This window comes from Trichosurus vulpecula, chromosome 1, assembly GCF_011100635.1.
Source record: "Trichosurus vulpecula isolate mTriVul1 chromosome 1, mTriVul1.pri, whole genome shotgun sequence".
NCBI lineage: Eukaryota > Metazoa > Chordata > Mammalia > Diprotodontia > Phalangeridae > Trichosurus > Trichosurus vulpecula.
The window spans coordinates 430,061,493-430,083,885 of NC_050573.1; the positions used below are offsets into that span (position 1 = coordinate 430,061,493).

General features: G+C 36.8%; 1 protein-coding gene and 1 pseudogene across 3 annotated transcripts in view; both read left to right on the plus strand.

The window, feature by feature from the left end:
- RNF180 (ring finger protein 180) overlaps positions 1–22,393 on the plus strand; it is a 272,283-nt gene that overhangs the window by 157,236 nt on the left and 92,654 nt on the right. The gene's annotated exons all lie outside the window — the stretch shown is intronic.
- LOC118858407 lies at positions 11,335–11,836 on the plus strand (annotated as a pseudogene).

Sequence of the window (22,393 nt, forward strand, 5' to 3'; positions counted from 1 at the left end):
AGGGCAGTGGAGGTACATGGTGGGAATGAGTAGCCTGCAGCACATTATAAACGAGGAATTGTGTCTAATAAGCTGTGTAAAAGTTATCTTCACTGAAATGTCTGACTAGAAAAAGAGATGGACTAATGAGGTTGAAAGAGGGAGCCCTGGGAGTACCCTGGATGACTATGAGAAGGGGTCTGGACTCCCTTTTCTCATACTCATAAGCTCATTAAATCTGCACCATAGTGCCCTGTGGAAAGATTATTTAAAGATTAAGTTTAAGTTCATGTCTGAAGTCTCCCAAAGGGGGAAGTAAGAGAATAGTCCATGTATACTGTGAATCAGAAGAACTTCCATTGGTGAGTTCTTCCTCCCTCTCACTTTTTACCTCTTCTTTAACATGTTGTCTTTCTCCATCAGACCGTAAACTTCTTTAGAGCTGGCACTGGCTTATTACTTGTATTTATTATATCTTCATTGCTTAGCAGAATGCCTAGCACATAGCAGGTGGCTCAATAAATGTTCGTTGACTGACTGGTACAAGTATTTTATTCCTGCACTCAAATAAAATGATAAACATGGAATATTCACAAGCACACATTTGACCAAAAAAAACCCTTAAAATGGAATTATGTAACTTAATTTATAATTATTATTCAGTCAACTGGGAGGCTATCTAAATTTTATAATAATGTAAAGTAATTTCCTTAATCATTTTATGCTGGCCCTACATATCTAAGCAGCTCTTAGCATATGTCTATTTTGAAAAACAACCAGGCTTGTGCAATAGATCCTCTTGTTGGTAATCCAGTGCTTGACTTCTCCCCAGATAAGTAGTCAACTTTAACTCCTTGTGATCTCTTTAAAACTCAGTAGGTCTCCTCCAAGCTTAGAAAATTCAAGAAAAGTGTTGAGTATCGTACTCAGGAAAGGAAAGAAAAAGCATAAAAGGAGCCTAAGGATTTGCAGACAAGATTGCTTAGTTGCGTTCATATTCCGTATGGGAGTGGCCACAGAGTAATCATTTCCCTCACAAGCCCTACCAAGGATCAAAAGGTAGAGTAAAACTATTTGCCATATGGAAGAGTGGAAGCAAAAGAGAGAACCCTTGAAGCTGTCATTCCTTTTAAAAGGTCCACTGAATCACCTTCTCCAACACTGCGGAAAATGAGGGGATCACTTTATCATCTCAACAAGCAAGCCCTTTGTTCCATATTTGACTGGAAGGAGGCCCCAGAACTTTCATGTCATCTACCAGAACCAATTCTGCTTACACTCCAGAGAATGGCTCTTTTTAATGACAAGGACCATACCCTAGAATATAAGAATATTTTATTCTTATACTCTGAGCATCCTATTAGAATTTTTCTTCACTTTTGAGATCTTCTTATTTGATTACACTAAACTAATAATTCTTGTCTGAATCCTTATCCTTTTTTTAGAATATATTTATTTGATCAAAAGCTATAAAAATATGATTTAAAAAGAGATTTTTTTGGTCAGAATTCTTCTAGTATTTTGGAGCAGAACATGGTTGCCTTTCAGTAACACAGGTATTACAGAACCATCCATAGAGGCAAACCTGAGAAAAATAAATTTTCCAAATTCATATAATTCTTTTAAACCCTTCTGTGGAGATTATACATGTTATTTGCCAAATGATTTTATTGATTTATTGCCTAATATATTTGAAGATGTATACCATAATCAGTACATATTTCATTAATAATGAATTAAGCACATTTTAATACTTTTTTCTAATATTTGCGACCAGGGTAAAAGTAGAAAGAAATTCAAAATTAAGGGAGATTAATTACACTTAATATACTTTAATGTCAACATAAACAATAAAGTGGATTGCTAGCAGTGGATGAAGTAGAATTGGTTGTGATTTTCTGTACACCAGACAACTTAGAGAACTTTCTCCAGCTTTTTATTACTGTGGTGTTGTTGTTTTTAATACTATTCCAACCCAGGAGGCATTCAATTAAATTCTACATTTATTGATTAGCTCTTCTCGTGTGCAAGGTGCTGTCTAAAGGAGTTAAGTATTAGAAGAAGGACTTTGAGTAGGGATGCCTATCTCTGGTTTACTGTATGAAAGTTTCCCTTTCATCAGGTGCTAGGTACCCTGCACCATTTTAGAATTGCTCTTTGCAGGACAGAGGTAGTTTCAACACAAACAATGACTATATCAAGCCAGGAATTTCTAATAAATTAGTGTAGAGAGTGGGAGATGTGCAAATTGTAGGAGTTCAGTATATTAGCCACAAGGGAAATGTAATGAATTTGGGGAAAAATAGATTGTGGTGAAGTAAATAAGAAGCTTCACTGTACATATATTTTCTTAGATACCATGATGATTCTTAATTTCTAGTAGTAATATTAACCTTGATTTATATCTATTTAATATGATTTGACAAGATTCCCATGTATAATAGACATAGATTCATCAGAGTATTTCCAGGAGACCTAAGTTAAGTCCAATTTCCCATGTTTAATGAACTGAAATTAATTTTATTTCAATCATTTATTAATTATCCCTTGTTATAAACACTCTTCTCAGGCTTTATTTCTTCCTGCTGAGTCTGTTTTTGGTTAATATGTTGTCACTTAAGTCATGTCTGACTCTTCCTGACCCCATTTGGGGTCTCCTTGTTAATGATACTGGAGTGGTTTGCCATTTCCTTCTGCAGCTCATTTTATAGATATGGAAACTAAGGTAAACAGAATTAAGTGACTTGCCCAGGATCACACAGCTAGTGAGTATCTGAAGCCGGATTTGAACTCAGCGCCTTCTGACTCCAGGCCTGGCACTCCATCCACTACTCAACCTAACTGCCCTTTTGTTAAGATACTTTTGACATTTAATTAGCCAAATTCTCTTTGAAAAGAAATATAATAGGAATCTCTTTATACCAATTTCACATCCTTATCAGATAGTGTTATTTTCCAGTGCATTGTTTATCATATGCATTGAAATGACAAATTCTTTTTAAAGAAAAATAATAATGATGATAATAGCCAGCATTTATTTGGTGGTTTTAAGTTTGCAAAGTACTGAGCATGTTATCTCATTTGATTTGTAATGCAATTGAAATAAAGCATACTGAAATCTTTTATAAACTGTACAATGTAAGTTATACAGTATTGCCTTTTCCCTGAAAGTTCAGTGTGCTTTACAGATATAATCATTATTATTGTAATCAGTGTAATTGAATGAGTCATATTTTTCCAGGAGTATTTTTTCTCAGACTGTTCCCTAAGAGTAAGCTGTAAGGTAGGCCCCTTTAGAAACTGCATTAACTATTTCAGGTAAGAGAATTTCTTCTTATACAACTGAATAAATGACTTACATAATAAGCATCCTGTTGACCTGAAAGTATAAATTTATTCCTACTTAGGCCTCTGAGGTAACTGCAGATTATTATGTATTTGTTATCCACAAAGTGTTCAAAAAATAATGTGCACTAAAACATAATCCTTGCTCTTAGAAATTTCTATTCCAAAGCCATGATTTTACCAAAATGCAAAAATATAGGTAGTAACTAGAGGCTATTTTTACCCCAAAGCCCTAATAACTTGCCTTTTACATTAAAAAAAAGTGAATACGCAAATGACCCTGAAAATTCTTCTTTATTATGCAGTGTACTTCAAAGTTCACTAGAGATGTCATTTTATCGAATAGTTTTCTTTTGGAAGATGTTGAACTAATTCCTGTTTCGATTCAGCAATGACGTATCACAACTTCAAAAGGTTGATGATGAAGCATGCTACCCGTCTCTTGGCAGAAAGGGGATGATCTCTAGGTACAGAATGATCCATACATCTTCCGACATGACTAATACAGTGTGCTTTGTTTTACACTATTTGTTACAAGAGAGAGCTGTCATATGGGGAAGAGTGAAAGTGATGTGGAAAGAAATGTATGGGTTGCAATAATATTGCAAACCAAAAGGTAGAAAAGAGCATCAGTGAAACACTTAAAAATATATATAGGAGAGCAGAAGGAAGTTCAGAAAGGGAAACAGACAAGAACAGTGTTGGTACTGCCATGTAAAATTTGATTTATACTTAAAAAAAGCTCTAAATGGTAGCTTCCTGGCTTCATGTGTAATCCTTTTCTATCCTTTGTATATAGACAGGTTAATTTGTTTGATGACTGTCAAATTCATTTAAAAAATAATTTTTTTTAAAAAAGTCATACTGATATTGTAGAACCTTTGCCTTTTTTCTGCCACCACAGTTCTAAAGATGAGATAGGTCAGAACTCAAAACACCTGCCATGTTTCTACTGTGTAATTGTGCAGCCGCATCACTCCACTGATATAGCCTTAACTGTTATTACTGGGTGTATATGTGCACGACTTTTACTTTGTGTCCCCAGCACATAACATAGTGTTTGGTATATGCTTAATAAATTCTTGTTGTTGATGGATTATGATACCTGGGAGTAGGAAAGCAGAAAATTGACTAGGTTTAGAATTAGAAAATTTACCAGAAAATTTTCAGGGTGGAAAAAAAGTCAAAGTAAATTCAGTCAATCTCATCTGCATTACATTTCTCAAGAACCAGAGTTGAATTATGTTCCAGATTTAGTGAGGAGATTGTTCAATACCTGCTTTTTTCTTTCTTTTTTTTAATATCAAGGGAAGCATAATGGACACAGCACATTATACCTAAGGTGCTTTCAGCTGTTTTGTAAGATATCCAAAACAGAATCCAAAGAAGAGAGGGATTCTCCATAGATGGTAAGGTTCTCCAGATACTCCACTATGTGGATCATAGTGTCCTGATTGCCTCATACTGCAAAATAAATATTGCAGAGCCTCCTAAATAAAATCCATAGTCATTTAAAAGAACCTAACAGGAAAAAAAGTGGATGAAAAATGTTCAGTGTCTAATAAATCAATCAACAATCAACAAGCAGCTGTTTTACCAACAGATGGATGACAGCACATAGAGCTTTCTCATCAGTGCACACATATATTTTGGACACATCATAAGATTAACAAAGAAATGGACCCCAAATTCGTTACATTTGGGAAGTGTACAGCACTGTCTATGACCTCCAAGCTTCCCCCTCAAATAAAAACATACCCATTTTAAATCAGTATCATTGATTGATGCCATGTAGCTGTGAATCATGGAATACTGCCCTCTCCAAAGAATCACAGTTATGACTCATTGTGATCTTATGTCTGCCAGCGGAGCAGGGCAAGCTCTGGCAGGTTCTGTCAGTCTGGGAGGGCTTTGAGTATAGGCCTGGCAACAGACTGTATTTGCTGACTGAGAACTCTTACTAGCCAACTCTGGAAAGCTTTACCAGGATATTGATTACTAGCTAATGAATGGGGAAAGGGTTGGGGGTCAGGAAGAACCACAAGGACTCATGAAATGATCTTTAGTCTCATGTAACTTCATGGAACCCTCTTCCATTCCTATTATGATGATAGTAAAATAATCCAAAAGGGGAAAGAAGGTGCTAAAAAGGGACAGGAGGCCAGTGTCATTAGTTTGAAGAGTATGTGTTAGAGACTAAAGTATAAGAAGACTGGAATGGTAGAAGGGGGCTTAGTTATGAAGGGATTTGAAAGCCAAACAGATGATTTTATATTTTATCTTAGAGGCAATAGGAAGACACTGAAGCTTATTGAGCAGGAGGGTGACATGATCAATCAGACCTGTGCCTTAGGAAGTTCACTTTGGTGACTGAATGGAGGGTAGATTGGAGTGGAGAGAGACTTGAGGTAGACAGAGTCACCAGCAGGCTATTGCAGTGTCTCAAGAATATAGTGATGAAGGCCTGTACTAGATTGGTGGCAGTATGTGTGAAATGATATGGTCAAAAGCCAGATTTTAAGGGATTAGGAAGGGAGTGAGAGGAGAGAAGGTGGAGGCACCTATTATGTAGGCCTTTTTTGAAGAGTTTAGCTACAAAGGGCAAAAGAGATATAGAACAATAGTTAGTGAGGATGGAAGGATCAAGTGAGAATTTTTTCAGGATAGGACAGACATGTGCATGTTTGTAGGTAGGGAATAAACCAGGAGACAGCGAGAGATAGAGTGAGGATGACGAAGGGGGCAATCTGCTCAGGTAGAAGTTGGCCCTGGAAGCCTTCCCTTGGGAGATATGTACAACAAGAAACATAAGGAAGAAGGATAGAAGAGGGTCTCATCTTCTTTAGGCCATTTTATCTTTCATGATCATAAACAAATAACATGCAGATAACTGCAGCTCATAGACCATTATCTACTAGAACTGACGAAAGATAAATTCTTGAAGAAACTTAATACAGTCCCCCCAAAGTAAGTCAACATATGCCTTGATAACCAGTGATTTTAATGTGAAAGTGGGCATATGGAAGAGTAATTAAATTGTATTTTAAAATGTAGTGCAATCAAGAAATAAAAGAAGCTGAAGACTTGTAGGCTACCCATAAACTCGAAACCTATAGTTGATTCTTTCTTCAAGAAGTTGGAAGGCAATGGAAATGGCTAACACCAAATGATACTGTAAAAATGAAATGAATAGTGTTGAAGAGACAGTCTATATGACTGGTTACAACTGTATAAAAGGAATCATACCAAACTGTCTGTGTGCATCATTGACTTGTTAGAACAATGACCAGAATAAACATTTTGAAGAAAGAATAAAAATGATTGTAGCAGTTCTAACCCAGCCTGTTCCAACAAGCTGTCAACTACAGAAAATAAGAAATGTATAAAAATAAAGACATTGACTCTCACCATTTCTCAGAGAAGTTTAATTGATGAAAAGCTGCTGCTACACAACAATCACAAATAATTAAGTGCTGTTGCTATTGAAATTAAGGTAAACTGAAGCACAAAGCTCTGAGAACAATTTATTAGTAAAGCATGAATTTGCCAGTAACAGGGTTTTAGCCTCTTCAAGTAGCTAAGACCCTGAATAAGGGCTGATAGTTTTTTGTTTTACAGGGGGGAAGGCAGGGGAATTGGGGTTAGGTGACTTGCCCAAGGTCACACAGCTAGTGAGTGTGTCAGGCATCTGAGGCTGAATTTGAACTCAGGTCCTGCTGACTCCTGGGCTGGTACTGTACTCACTGCACCCCTTGCTGCCCCTGATAGATCATTTTTATGGACTGAAGGAGGGGAATTCAGAAACTAAAAGGCAACATCATAGATGGGGAAAACAACACAATTGGTTAGAGATTTGGAGCAGGATTAGCAACAACCCTTCCTTCCATATTATCACTGTGGAAAGTCCATTGGTGTTGTCCACCATTGAGTAACTCTTTCCACATTATCTCTTGTCCCCTTGGTGTTTGTTAACAGGCAATCACGTCACGAGACTTACATGAAAACCAGGGTATATTACAAGAGAAATGAACATGCCTGGAACCCAGTGTTCACAGTCCTTACAGAAGTTGGCCTGCTTATGACAGTATAACAAAAGGAGGAGGAAAAAACAGGAAGGGATGTGGCATGGGAGGGCAAAGGTACAGTAACCCCTCCCAAAAGGGAGGATCAAGGTGATGGCAAAAGCCACATTTCTGAAGATAGGACAGGCTGCTTATCTGTAAAGGACCCCAGCTGCACAAGCATTTTTTTTCCCACACTGGCACAGACTGGCCGGCACCTGTCTTGCCTCCCAAGAACATGCAGGGAATCCAGCTTGAGGTGTAAACAACAAATTATGTCAGCTGGGTGGCGGGGTATGACCTCCTTGACAGATTCAGGGCCTCCTGCGTGCTCTGGGTCCAGTGTTTCTGGAAAATATGGCAACTCAAAAACACAGGGACCCCTTAACAGCCCTTAGCATGTTTCAAAGAGAACTAGGAGTCACCTGATGTACAAAGTAGCTATCAGATTTTTAGTTTTTCTTTCTATAATGTCTTTCCTGTTATTCATTTGAATCAGTAGAACAAGCAAAGCTTGAAGGGAATGGAGGAGACTTTTTCTTCAGTCTTACTTCCCATTCACTTTTTTGTTCAGCCTTTTGCATTTCCTTTTCTTCATTCCCCAGGCATTCTACATGTCTTCCTGCCCCCAAACCTAGGCAAATGTGGTGTTTTTCTGGGAATTAATTGTACACACATGCTTAAAGAAGATATTTTATAATAATTCTGATTAAGTTAGGCAGATTTTAGAGAAAGACAAAGAAGACTTTCATTAAGACTCTACTAATAGAGTGGAAAAAGATCTTTTATTTATAAAGTAGAGTTAAGCATTTTACAATAGGAAAAACACTAGACTGGGAAGCAGGAGGTGGGTTTTAGTCCTGATTTTTCCATAGGACAAATCAGATAATTTCTCCATATCGTGGGGTTTTGTTTTTGTTTTTGTTTTTGCCTATAAAATGAGGGGGGTTATACCGGATGATAAAAAAGGAAAGGTCAAACTAGTATCTTTGCGAAGAAAACCCCAAATGGGATCACAAAGAATTGGACACAACGGAAACAATTGAACACCACCACCACCAAATGATCTCGAGCCTCTATCAAATCTCAGTGTCTAAATCTAATCCTTAAAAGATAAAAGACACGAGGCTAACCAAGGTGTTGAAGGACCTCAAGATCATGGTATGTGGGAATTGACTGAAGTACCTAGGACTGTTTATTCTGTTGAGAAGATTTGGGGGTTGGGGAACATAATAACTGTCTTTGAATTCTGAAGAGTTGTCACATGGAAGAAATGTTAGACTTAAACTGCTAGGCTCCAGAAGGCAAATGTAGGAGTAGTAGGTGGAAGTTGAAAAGAGGCAAAGTTAAGCCTGATAAAAGTAAATCATTCCTAACAGCTGAACTATCTAAAAGGGAAATGGGCTGCCTCAGTGGTAGAAATAAGAGGTAATAGATTCTTATTCACTAGAGGTCTTCAGTCAAAAAGCTAGATAAGCCACTTGCCCAGTATGTTGTCACAGAGAGATTCTGTTTCAGATACAAATTAGGTTAGTTGACCTAAGAGACTGTAGTCTCTCCAGACTTTGAGATTCTATGTTATATGTGACATGGAATTATTCTCATTACTTTATAGCTATATGCAAGATAATTTTTAAATGAATTCTTTAAATATTGTTGGTCTTAGTTGATCCCTTGTAGCTTGGTAGGGGCAGCTAGTTGGTGCAGTGGATAGAGTGGCAGGCCAGGAGTCAGGAAGATTCATCTTCCTGAGTTCAAATCCAAATGTGTTTAAATGGGTTTAATCATTTATTCTACCAACTGTGCCTTAGACACTTACTAGATATGTGACTCTGGACAAGTTACTTGACCCTGTTTGCCTCAGTTTCGCATCTGTAAAATATTCTGGAGAAGGAAATGGAGAAACACTTTAGTATCTTTGCCAAAAATAATCCTAAATGGGGTCACAAAGAGTTGGACCTAACTGAAACAACTCACCATCAACAACAAAAGCTTGGTAGCAGACAGGGTACATTGGGACAAATACATAATTATTATTTCAGTGACAAAGCTAGATATTTGGATTAATAGTGGTTGGAAGCAGATAATAATAAATGCCATTAGAGGTGTTTTTGAGTAGCAAATGCAATAAAATCTTCATCCTTCTGAATTATGAACTAGGTTCATTTATTGCTTCCATTAAAATGTGAGCTCCTTGATGACAGGAACTGTTACTATTACATACTGGGTGCTTAATTTTTTATTTTTTATTTATTTATATTTTATTTTTATTTTATCTTTATTTTCAGTTTTATCAATATAACATTCCCTCAGCTGACATAATTTTAAGTCTTTATAAGTTGGTGTGACCAAAAATAATCATTAGTTAATGGTTATCTTTCTGATAAAGAATGCCTCCAAACTTAGCTAAGCTGATCTTTGGATGTGCATCAGCCTTTCTCACTTTTTCTCACTCTGGCATACCCTTCAGGAACTGTAAGTCACATCCTTCATAATCCTTTTCTGGTCACAGCATGGACGTGACTGGGTTTTAGCATTTACTTCTTAACTTTTTGTTTTGTAATCTTGTAACCAAAATATTAAAGGTACTTAACTAAGAAAATGAGAACAGAATGGGTTGCATTTGGGAAATTGCATAGCACTTTAAATGACCCAAAATTCTCTTCTGAAAAGAGGTCCATCCTTTCAATAGTAATAACTTTCTGGTAGCTCTCTATAGTTGGAATTTATGGAATGCCACAACCTTCTAAAAATTAAGATTTGTTAGTCATAGTATCACCTATGGGGCGGAGCCAAGATGGCAACTGAAAAGCAGGGACTAGCATGGGCTCCCCACCAAGTCCCTCCAAAAACCTATTGAAAATGGCTCTGAACCAATTCTAGAACTGCAGAACCCACAAAATAGCAGAGGGAAGCAGGGCTCCAGCCCAGGACGGCCTGGATGGTCTCTGGTGAGGTCTATCCTGCACGGAGCTGAGAGCAGAGCGGAGCAGAGCCCAGCATGGGCGGTGCGGACCAACCAGTCCAGGAGCCGGGTAGAGCGTGCCCTAGCGCCCTGAATCAGTGAGCTGCGGCAGTTACCAGACTTCTCAACCCACAAACACTAAAGGCAACAGAGAAGGTTAGTGGGAAAAGCTGCTGGGGACAGAGTGAAAAAAGGAGTTCGTGGTTCGGGCAGCAGAGGTGGGGCAGCTACAGAACTACAGCTGCAGTTGCTTCCGGCCCCAGGTCCACCTGGTAGGAGGAATTAAGTGGTGGATCAGAGCAGGAGTGAAGAGCCTGCTGAAGATCTAAGTCCAGTCCGGGTTGGGGTTCTTGGGGAAGGAGGAGTGCTGGTGTGGCAGAGCTGGCGCATCCCCCCAAGCGTGGAACATAGTTCTCTTAACTCTACAAGCAGTCATACCCCACTGAAAAACTCAAGGGTGAAGTTAGTTGGCTGAGAATATGGCCAGGCAGCGAAAACGCACCCAGATTCAGTCTCAGACTTTGGAATCTTTCTTTGGTGACAAAGAAGACCAAAACATACAGCCAGAAGAAGTCAACAAAGTCAAAGAGCCTACAACAAAAGCCTCCAAGAAAAACATGAACTAGTCTCAGGCCATGGAAGAGCTCAAAAAAGGATTTGGAAAAGCAAGTTAGAGAAGTAGAGGAAAAATTGGGAAGAGAAATGAGAAGGATGCGAGAAAACCATGAAAAACAAGTCAATGACTTGCTAAAGGAGACCCAAAAAAATACTGAAGAATATACTGAAGAAAACAACACCTTAAAAAATAGACTCACTCAAATGACAAAAGAGCTCCAAAAAGCCAATGAGGAGAAGAATGCCTTGAAAGGCAGAATTAGCCAAATGGAAAAGGAGGTCCAAAAGACCACTGAAGAAAATACTGCCTTAAAAATTAGATTGGAGCTCTTCTCGCGACACTTGCAGCGCAGCTTCCTTTTCTCTTTTGCGGCGGCCTCCAGCATGCCTTCCCAACTAAGGAAGACGTGGAAGCTCCGTGGGCACGTCAGCCACGGCCACAGGCGCATCGGCAAGCACCAGAAGCACCCCGGAGGTTGCAGGAATGCAGGAGGGCTGCACCATCACCGGATCAACTTCAACAAATATCATCCAGGTTACTTCGGGAAAGTGGGTATGAGGCATTACCACTTGAAGAAGAACCAAAGCTACTGCCCAACTGTCAACCTTGATAAGCTGTGGACGCTAGTCAGTGAGCAGACCAGGATTAATGCTGCCAAAAACAAGGAGGGGCTTGCCCCTATCATTGATGTTGTACGGTCGGGCTATTACAAATTCTAGGAAAAGGGAAACTCCCCAAGCAGCCAGTCATCGTGAAGGCAAAGTTCTTCAGCAGAAGAGCAGAGGAAAAAATCAAGGGTGTTGGTGGAGCCTGTGTCCTTGTGGCATAAAAATCTAATGTTATCAAATAAAACAAATTCTTTATTAAAAAAAATAGATTGGAGCAAGTGGAAGCTAGTGACATTCTGACAGAACCAAAGGAATGAAAAAATGGAAGACAATGTGAAATATCTCATTGGAAAAACCACTGACCTGGAAAATTGATCCAGGAGAGATCATTTAAAAATTATTGGACTACCTGAAAGCCATGATCAAAAAAAGAGACTAGATATCATCTTTCAAGAAATTATCAAGGAGAACTGCCCTGATGTTCTAGAGCCACAGGGCAAAAGAGAAATTGAAAGACTCCACCGATCGCCTCCTCAAATGGATCCCAAAAAGAAATCTCCTAGGAATATTGTTGCCAAATTCCAGAGCTCCCAGATCAAGGAGAAAATATTGCAAGCTGCCAGAAAGAAACAATTTGAGTATTGTGGAAACATAATCAGAATAACCCAAGATCTAGCAGCTTCTACATTAAGAGATCAAAGGGCTTGGAATACGATATTCTGGAGGTCAATGGAGCTAGGATTAAAACCAAGAATCACCTACCCAGCAAAACTGAGTATCATGCTCCAAGGCAAAATATGAATTTTCAATAAAATAGAGGACTTTCAAGCTTTCTCAGTGAGAAGATCAGAGCTGAATAGAAAATTTGACTTTCAAACACAAGAATCAAGAGAAGCATGAAAAGGTAATCAAGAAAGAGATATTGCAAGGGACTTACTAAAGTTGAACTGTTTTGTTTACATTCCTACATGGAAAGATGATGTGTATGATTCATGAGACCTCAGTATTAGGGTAGCTGAAGGAAATATTCATATATATATCTATATATATAGATAGATATATATATATATACACACACACACATATATGTTTATGTATATATATGTATATGTGAGTGTGTATGTATGTATATATGTATGTGTATATATATATATATATATATATATGGAGAGAGAGAGAGAGGGCACAGGGTGAGGTGAAGATGAAGGGATGATATCTAAAAGAAATAAAATACAATTAAGGGATGAGAGAGGAATATATTGAGAGAGGGCGAAAGGGAGAGATAAAATGGGGTAAATTATCTCGCATAAAAATGGCAAGAAAAAGCAGTTCTGTAGGAAGAGAAGAGAAGGCAGGTGAGGGGGGAATGAGTGAATCTCGCTCTCATCAGATTTGACCTGAGGAGAGAATACCATACACACTCAATTGGGTATCTTACCCCACAGGAAAGAAGGAGGAAGAAGACAAAAAAGGGGGGATTATAGAAGGGAGGGCAGATGGGGGTGGAGGTAATCAAAAACAAACACTTTCGAAAAGGGACAGGGTCAAGGGAGAAAATTGGATAAAGGGAGATAGGTTGGGAAGGAGCAAAATACAGTTAGTCTTTCACAACATGAGTATTGTGGAAGGGTTATACATAATGATACACATGTGGCCTATGGTGAATTCCTTGACTTCTTAGGGAGGGTGGGTGGGAAGGGAAGAGGGGAGAGAATTTGGAACTCAAAGTTTTAAAAACAGATGTTCAAAAACAAACACCAAACAAAAATAAGATACACAGGCAATGGGGCGTAGAAATTTATCTTGCCCTACAAGAAAGGAAGGGAAAAGAGGATGGGAGGGGAGTGGGGTGACAGAAGGGAGGGCTGACTGGGGAACAGGGCAACCAGAATATACTCCATCTTGGTGTGGGTGGGAGGGTAGAAATGGGGAGAAAATTTGTAATTTAAACTCTTATGAAAATCAATGCTGAAAACTAAATATATTAAAAAAGAGAGAAAAAAATAGAAAAAGCAAAAATAAAGCCAAGATCATGGAGTAAAGGCAGGGACTCACCTGCGCTCTCCCCCAAACCCCTCCAAATACCTGTAAAAATAACTATAAATAAATTCTAGTGCAGTAGAGCCCACAGAAAGACAGAGTAAAACAAATTTCCAACCCAAGATAGCTGTAGTAGCGATTTAGATTTGAAGACCTTTCCAACCCATTAATAGGCCACGTGACCTGCTTATGTCACAGGAAGCCAAAGTCACATGTGGTGGGAGGAGCTTCCTGACAGGAAAAGGAAGTCATATCACAGGAAATGATAAGAGAGAGAGCTGTTATCTCTGTTAACGACCATTGTAACTGTTAGAGCTGAAGTAATGAAAGTCCACCTCTGATAGCTGAACAGACTGACACTTGTACTGTGAGTTTGTCTTTGGGAAGACCCCAGCAGGGGGTTTGAGAGATTTTGTGATGGCTAGACTCCATGTTGTGATATTATGTGTTGAATGCTTTACTGCTCTTGTAGATTGGGTAAATGGCTTATGGGGTATGTTTCTCTAGTGTCTGAATAAATGTTTTACTTCTAAAAAAAATAGATTTGTTAGTCACTTAAAGGGAAATGGAGAGATAAATGGTGGGCATTCAGTTAGTAGATCTGTAGTCTAATCATTGTGGGTACTCCCATCAGCAGAGCAAAGCAAAGTCTATTCACTCGCATCCATATCTTTCCATAAAGGGACCACTCTATGTCCCGGAGGCATTTTTCTAGATCTTTAACATTGCATGAGTACCAGTGAAGCACATAGACTATCCATCAGTTGTCTCTTCTTATAATTACATGATCCTTCCCATTTTGTATGTATAATTTCTTTGTTCTGCTCAGTTCTTCATTTTAATATGCTCTGGGCTCTTGTTGTTCTTTATGCAGTCTGACACTTTAAATTCAAATTCAAAACAAATATTCCATTCTTTGCCATCATAGACCATTATCAGATGATGATTGATTTTTAAAAGACTGGCCTTTGTTTCTAGGAAAAACTAGAGATTTCTGAAAACACTGAGCAGTTTTCCAAATGCAGTCTTTCCCAAACATTGTTCAAACACAACTTCTTTCCAAAGCATGTATGCCAATGGCCACCTCTGTGCACTTTCTGTCCAACTGCATGCTATCTCCTGCACAGTAAACGTAGTTATTTTGCTTGAATTTTCCCATGTGGATTATTAGCCTGAACTCTTTTGTGTGATAATTTGTCTCATTTAGGAGGCTTCACAATGATCTAGAGCTTAATGTCATCAACACAATTCCATCTATGGGGAATTCCTCTTCCATTTGGAATTTTCTTTAGGCATCCTTTTGAACGACGATTAACACCTTTGACCAGCATACATTTCCCTTGATATTTACACAGGGAAGCATCAAACAAGTTTTCTTTTTCTGTTGACTCTTTCACAGAATCTTATGTGATTTTAATATATGTAATGTAAATATCTTGTTAGAGGAGAGCTTTTAAAGTGAAATTTTGTCCTACTGAACCAAGTACTTCTTTTATATTCAGTAGTCAATAAGCATAGAGAAGTATTGTATTCTCTGTAGTTTTCCCTCAATTGTGATCTACTATAGAATGTTCTTAATAAAATCCTGACTATTCATTTCCCATAACTTTATGAAATATAACTTGTATGTAGCTTGTTTCCAAAAATTTTCTAAAGATGGAAAAGCAGGCATATGGATTGTTAGATATTAACAATTTTAATATTCTTTTCAATAATACTAACCTTTCATTTTTAAAAACATAATGAAAATTATTGCCTCAATGACCTTAAAATTGTGTCACCTCCACCGTCTCTTACTATAAACATGAAGTGAGGCAAAAGTATACAGACCTCCTTCGTATAACTTGGTTTATTTCACTGTTCTTCTGTTTTCTTTAGTGCTGTTTCTGTTTCTTTGTGAAGCATGTCAGGGACTGTAATGTTATAGAACACATGTAATGACTCTACTATTATTTATAGAGGAATGTTTTATGACAGTAATCTTGGCATTTCTTTTCCATTTTTCTTCTGTTTATTCTTCCAGGTTCATCCTTAAATGCTCTTAGGATTATTTGGTTTAATTAGGGCTCTTACCAACCTTTCTGCAAGCTTGTTTTTTTCTTCCTCTATTTACCACTCTTTTATGAGATGTGATGGCTCATGATGTTCCACTATTATTCTCTTTAAAATTTTGCAAATGAGTTCACGTTCTATACTGATGTCAACTTTGGCTTCCATATCCTATTTGGCAAGGAAATAAAGTTTTTGCCAACCAAGACGGTCTCTAGGCTCTCTTAGATTCCCAATTGTAGCAATTAATTCACATTAGTCTGATTTCTTTAGGAAAAATGGCAGTCAATGTCTATTCTTTTATCAATTTCACATTTTCAGCATAATACGCAGTACATTTTCAGAACTAGTTACTTAGTGTATATACAGTTCTCTCATTCTTTTATGTAAACAAATTAAACCACAAAAATTCTAGATTTGTGTAACACTGAGAGACTTTATTAAGTAATCAAATAAATACATTTAGACCCTATGATTTCTTAGCCCCTCAAAAGAAATATATAAAGATTAATTTTTCTCAGTTGCTTAAGATCTTAAAAAAAATTCTTAATACTGACTCTTTTCCTAGGTTTTGGGTATGAATAGAAGTTCTACATTTTAAATGGTTCCCTGATAAAACAATGAAGTGTGAATAGTTAATGGGTTTATTCATATATGTTTAAATATTTAAATAATATTTATTATTTATATTTATTTATAATAGTTTATTCATTTATAATTCTTTTATGCACAAATTTATACTTGATAGTTTCAAATGAATTTCTCATTAATATTGACCATGCTCTCTATTATAGCCTAAAGAACTAGACTAAATCATGGTCTTATGTCCTTATATTTGTGACTACTAACATATGTAACATAATATCTAAAACTCCAGGCACAATTGAGAGAAACTAGCTTGGATTACTTTTTCTCTCTTACAAATCAGAAAAGCTTCTTGGTTTTCGCTCATAGGGAAGGTCAAATCTAGGACATTGCTTGGTGGATTGAATCTAATGAATAAAACGTATCCCTCACTTAAATGTACTGATCATTCTAAAAAACTTAATGTACTTTAAGATCCTATTCACTCTTCTTAGGTTGTTAATTCGTTCTAAAACAGCTCTATCACTTGGTAATTGAGAAAGTGGCAAGGGGTTTCAGATAACTAGGGGAGCTTGGAATTTCAAATTACTAGAGGAAGGCTCCATTTGGTAGAGATTTTAAAGGAAGCCTAGTTATCTTTGGGGAATCACTTGATACAATCCTTCATTCTAGATGGTGGGATTACAGGAGAGCCTAAGGTTCCTTCTAGCCCTATAAGAATTCGACACTGAAATAAATGTCCTGCCCTCTTCACAGGTTCTATAGGGTCACTTGGGAATCTTACATATTAATAATTTGGTATTTCTTCCTTTGGTAATATCCAAGGATGAAAAACTTCTCTATTGTCGCCTTAAAATAGCTGTATTGTTCATGATTGACATTGACGTGCTAGAAAGCAAAAACTGGCAAGTTAATGATTTACATTTACGTAGACCATAAGTCAGATTCTGAGAAAAGAAATAGAGATTTTGTTTCCAATAAAATAGATGATTCCATTTGTATTTTTTATTTCACATGTGTATGTGCTTCCTAAGATGACTGAGTAAGAGTAAGAGACACATTTTGAATGTTGCCTGTACTATAAGAAGACTTTTCTGGATACTTTATAGCACAGATAGAAAGAAGTATTATCTATTTGTCTGTAGAATTTTTAGAACTTTCCCTTTTAATGTGACCTGCATTGCAGTCATTTTAGAATTTTGGCATCTCTGTGAACTATGTAATTTTTATAATACATTGGTGAGCTTGATACTTATTAAACATGACTTTTCCAAAGCCACATGGACAGTGATAGAGCCAAAGTTATAATTCATTGTATTAAGTACGGTGCAGAGTCTAAATCTCCCTTAGATAGTAACTTAACTGCTTTGGGAGGAGCCTGTACTCTTTCAGGCCATTAGTCAACCACTTTATACGTCCTACAATGTGACTTATGTAGCAAAGCAAATGAAATGCAGTGTTTTCAACTGAGGTTTGAGTAGGTCATATTTTGTCAGAACTTTTTCTTTTTTCTTAAGAATAATCATCCCCAATTATCTTTCAGGCATTTCTCTCAAAATATGACATAACATGATAGGATTCTCTAAGGCCTCAGATAGTTTCAAAGATTATTTCCCATATCTTAATTGAATTTGATGAAGTCATCTATGATCTTCTACTCAATCTCCTTTGCAAGGTCTTCAGACTTGTTCCACCTCCTAAACATGAGTGTATCCCACTCTATAATCTTTGTCTTTGGGGCATGCATCAGATCCCAAATATAATCTCTATAAAGATGACTCTCTCTCTCTCTCTCTCTCTCTCTCTCTCTCTCTCTCTCTCTCTCTCTCTCTCTCTCTCTTCCCTTCCATACCCCCCTCTCTCTCCATCTCCCTCTCCTAAATTCTATTCCAAAATATATTCAGCATCCATTCCCTTCTCTTACTCACACAGCCCTCATCATCTCTCCCATGGACTATTACAATACCTTCTAATCGCTCTCTACCTCCTGTCTCTCCTTTAATCCTTCACATAGCTGCTAAAGTGATATTCCTAAAGCAGAGCTATAACCCTTTGACCCCACTGTTGAAGAAACTCCACTGGCATACCTCTAGAATAAAATGCAGATTCCACCATTTAGGTTATAAAACTCTTCCCTGTCTAGCTTCAGCCTCCATTTCAAGACCTACACAGCTCACTCCCAGCCACTCAGAGTTCTAGCCAGACTGGCCTGCTTACTATTACCAATCACAGCATTCTTTTCTATCTCCATGCCTTGGAGTAGGTAAATGTAATGTATTATTATTATTAGAATGTTTAGGATGCAGTCTTGTCTTAGCTTTTCCTTGTAGAATCCCTAGTGTCCTTCAAAATTCACCTTAATTAGTGCTTCCTATAAGAAGCCGATTCCCCAGTTGCTAGTGTTCTCTCCCTAGAAATTATTTTGTATATATTTTTCATACGAAGTACATATTTGTTTCTTCCCAATAAAATGTAAGCTCCTTGAGGGTAAGGACTCCATTTGGACTATTTTATGTCCAATTCTTAGTCTAATGCCTCTCACTTAGTAGGTATATAATGCATGCATATTTAATTGAATCGTTTAACCACTTTCTGTATTCCCAAAGCGTAGTAGTTTACAGTAGTTTGAGGAAATAATTTATAGTAGTTTGAGACAAAAGTAAGTCTGTGCCTTGGCATCAAGGAGGTCACAAACAATAATTAAGCAGATGTCCAAATAGAACCACGTTCTATCTCTACCTTTCTTCTCTTTGCTATGTGACTCTCTTATTTTGTTTCACATGAATAAACAAATTCTCAGATATCCCAAATATTCATGTTATAGAAATTCATTCTAATGCTGAGTGTAATTTATTTTATATTGTTTGTTATTTATTGTATTCCATTAATGCAGTAATGAAAAGTTGGCTAAATATAATTAACAAGAGCTTAGCTAAGTTGAGTTACTGACAAGTAGTTTATCTTCTAGCCATTTTAATGGGGGCATAATTTATCTAGAAAGTATGTAGAGAGCTAATAGAAAAATGAAACATTTGAATGAAAACACAATCTATTAATTTTCCTAAGCCTAATACCAGAATAATACAAACCTATAGTATGACCAGTAGATCTTCTGTGGTGGATTTACAGGGGAACATGAAAAGAATTACTCTGTGAGAAGTTTTGTGTCATCATTTAGAAGTTAAAAGCTTTAACTGCCTCAATAAGGAGGTGTCAGCATTCAGTATACCAGCTTCCAGGTACAGTGCACTGGATATAAAAGTGAAATAATACCTGCCCTCCAAGAGATTATGTTCTACTTGGGATGCAACATGTTCACTGGTAAGTAAATGTTGGGTAGATACAAAGAAATATCTCCCTTGTAGGAGTTTAAAATCTAAATATGATAAAATATATGTACAGATTAAAAAGTATATATGGAGATGTACTAGGAGCTATGATATCAGATGAGGGAGATAGAAGCTCTGATTTTTTTTCCTTTTGGAATGATTTTATTCAGTGGATATATTATTTCTCTCTACCTCTCTCCCAACATTGAACATCTTTTAAAAAAGTAAATCCTTATAACAGATATGCACAGAAAATACCCATTTTGGTCATATCAGAAAATGTCCATTCTGAATTTTAAATCTGTTGCCTCTCTGGGAAGGAGGTGAGTAAAGTGCTTAATCTGCAGTCTTCTGAAGTCATGCTTTATCATTGGATTGATCCAAGTTCTCAAGTGTTTCAGAGTTTTTATAATGTCATTATATGTGCATATGCATATATGTACACATAATATGTATTGTAGTTCTGCTCACTTCACTCTATATCAGTTCATAGTGCTCTCCCAAGTTTCCTTTGAAACTGTCCATTTTGTCATTTTTTATGGCAAAACAATATTACAATACATTCCTATACCATATTTTTAAGCTATTCTCCAATAGATGTGCACCTCCTTAGTTTCTAAGTCTTTTGGGGTTTTTTTTTACTACAAAAAGAACTGCTGTACATACTTTTGTACATTTTATACAGAGGGTCCTTTTCTTCTTTCTTTGATCTCTTGCTTATATGCCTAGTAATGGTATTGCTGGATCAGAGGAGATAGTCAATTTAATTAGTTTTGAGGTATAGTTTCCTTGGAATCATTTACTGTAGAAATAAAATATGCTTTTGGCTCTGTCTTTAATGAGATGAATAGCAACTGCTATCTTTTGTCAGCATTTATTAATATTATGATAAGTGGTAACTTGGGAGCAGAGATGGGAAGATATGGATGTGGAGAAGCCCAATTTTGCACAAAATTCATAAAACAAGTTTTTATTTTCAAATGTGTGACTATGATTAAATGAAGCAAATATTTATTCATTCTAAGATGACATTAAATGACAGAATTTTCCTTTCAAGAATTTCAGGAAAGTATTTGAAATAATTAAAGGCACCTGAAAGGTTTAGCTGTGAGTTATTTTTTACAGCATTGAATTGTGAAAACCTTTCATGATTTAATAACTTATTCTTGTAGTTTATAATTCCAACAAAGATAAATGTCCTCTATTCCTTAAAAGAAAAAGAATCTAATTTTGAAACTACAATGAAGTTTCCATTACAGAATGGTGATTAGAACAAAATCTTTCAGTGTAGCTTTGTACTACAAAGGATTTTACTGCTTTTCACCTAAACAGTTTGTAGAATGAAGTAATGAGAACAGTAGGAACAGCACTTTTTCCATATTAGCTCTTTAATTAATGAAATATTTCAGTTTTACACATTGAACTGAAAAACAGAAAGGTAAAGCTATTCCAAGTCAGTATGTGGCCTGATTGTAAATGCTATGAGAAAAGTATACAGAAGAAATGTTAACTTATTATCTCCCAAATTAATTCTCCATAATTTTAAAAAATATATAATTAGTATTAAAATTTCATCTATAGTTACCTTTAACCTATCAGATCATCTTTAACATATTGTTGACTAGGCTACTAAAACATATCCTTATTACATCCAGGCCCTCTGTAGACTAGAGCTAAAATTCAGAAGTAAAAGGTTTGTAAAATATCATTTATGTGGAAGTGACTTGGCGCCATAACATAACAGAAAGTCATAGACAGACACTGAGTAGAACTTCTACCTCTAATTCTAGTGGCCTTTCTTATTGCACATGTTCCTTGGCTTCTCTAGTTCATTTAGCACCGTTGTTCACTTCTCCTGGTATTCTCTAGTGGCATTTGTGGCATTAACGCTTTCTTCTCATGATTTTCTTATTTTTCATTCCATCACTTGTCACTACTTCATCTTACCTCCTTAGGTAGGCTTGTCCCAAATTTCTCCTCTCTGGATAATTTTATACATTTCTGTGCCTCTAACACATCTATATGAATATCTCCAGCCCTAAACTCTAACAGCTTATTACACAGCATCACTGGATGTCTCATTGGTACCCTGTAATTCAGCATACTTAAAATTGAACTTATTATTTTGCCTCCACATCTCCCCTTTTCCTGACTTTCCTGATTCTGTTAATAGTACCCCCCATTTACCTCCATGCTTTAAATCTACATAATATCTTTCTTTTTCCTCACCTCTGACATCCAATCAACTGACATGTCTGATTGACTGTCTCTCTGTACAGTATCTCTTACAGCTCTAGTCCATGACTGTTACCTCTTACTTGTACTATTATAGTAGCCTCTAAACCAATGTCTCTTCTACCTTCCGCACCTACTGCTCCCTCTTATAATCCATATTTTACACCACTACCAAATTAATTTTAAAGACATCATGTTAGTCTGTTTCTTAAAAATATGTGATTTTGCTCTTGCTGTTTCCCCTTCCTGGTCGCCACGTGCCACTCCCAACATCAAAATTCTACTTCTCCTTTAAAATCCATTTCTGATATCTCTCCTTTTATGAAAACCTGACCAACATCACCAATCCTTCACACACCTCAAAACAAAACTGGATTTTGTTCAATGGACAAAGTTGTGGACTTTAAGTTCTATCAAGACTTAGGTTCAAATCATCCATCAAGTAATTACTTCTTGTGCAACGTTGCAAAACACTTAAACTTCTAGAACATCAGATTTATTATCTATAAAATGAGGGAGTTGGACTTGATTACTTATAGTTCTTCCAGCTTTGAATTTATGATCCTCTTATTCGCTTAACA